This window comes from Galeopterus variegatus, unplaced genomic scaffold (assembly GCF_000696425.1).
Source record: "Galeopterus variegatus unplaced genomic scaffold, G_variegatus-3.0.2 Scaffold8525, whole genome shotgun sequence".
Lineage (NCBI taxonomy): Eukaryota > Metazoa > Chordata > Mammalia > Dermoptera > Cynocephalidae > Galeopterus > Galeopterus variegatus.
The window spans coordinates 8,094-9,059 of record NW_007734636.1 but is presented as its reverse complement, the minus strand read 5'-3'; the positions used below and the strand labels follow the sequence as shown (position 1 = coordinate 9,059).

Below are 966 nucleotides of genomic sequence, written 5' to 3'. Positions count from 1 at the left end.
AGAGCACTGCGGAGGGGCGGGTTCTGTCAGTCAGAGCCACGAGCGCTCCCCACAGCACCCGCGGGCCAGGCCAGCCTCCGCCTCCGCAGGGCGCCCTTCCTGGCTCTGGAGTTGAACCTCAGCCTCCAGATCCAGGCCTGCATCTTGGTGGGGCCCAAGTCCTGATGGGCAGAACCCGGCAGGGCTCAGGGAGGACCAGTGCAGTGGCAGACACGGGGCGGCTGCCTTTGACCCGTGCTCTCAGCTGGAGGCTCTGGGCTTTCATCTGCCCTAGGTGGCCCCTGGAGACCCGCTCTGCTCTGATGCCTCCTCCTGACGGGCATGGCTGGAGCGCAGCGGCTGCCTCATGGTTGGGTCCAGCGGAGCCGCCGTCTCAGCATGTGGCTCAGGAAGGGCCTCCAGGAAGCCCTAGCCACAGAAGGTCAGCCTCCAACTGTCCCCTGGGCACAGGTCCTCCCCCAGGAGGCCAGTGAGTGCCTGATCTGAGGCAGCCAAGCTTCTGCTGGGAGGGAGGGAGGACAGTGGGGGGGCTCCTGGGAAGGAGTGTCCACTTCTCACAGCGTCCACCTACATGCTGGCAAAGGATACAGCTGGCCCCCACCACCAACCTGTCAGAGAAATGGACAGAGAGTGATGTGAGAGTCTGTGGGGCCACCGCGGGTGCACGAGCCGTCCTTCCACGTGCGGGACGGAGAAGGACCCTTCAGCCTTCACGCCAGGACTCAGCCAGCCTGCGAGCGCTGAGCCTGACTGCTCAAACGGGTCGTCCAGGCGCAAAGCCCGGTTCCTAGAGGCTACAGCTGAGAGACACGATGTAATGGTGTCATCAAATCAGCAGATTTCCTGGTGGTGAAGGGCATGTGTGGTCCATGACAAATGGCACCTGTCCCATGAAAGGCACCGGGAGCAGCACCAAGATTCTGTGGACGTGTGAGCACCTGCCGTCGGCAGCACAGCGTTTTCCTC

At 63.6% G+C, this 966-nt stretch overlaps 1 protein-coding gene across 1 annotated transcript in view; it reads right to left on the bottom strand.

The window, feature by feature from the left end:
• TXNRD2 (thioredoxin reductase 2) overlaps positions 1-662 on the bottom strand; it is a 34,864-nt gene extending 34,202 nt beyond the window's left edge. The window contains exon 1 of the mRNA XM_008592951.1: positions 589-662. The gene's annotated coding sequence lies outside the window, so the exon portion shown is untranslated. The remainder of the gene's footprint in view (positions 1-588) is intronic.
• Positions 663-966: the final 304 nt, after the last annotated feature.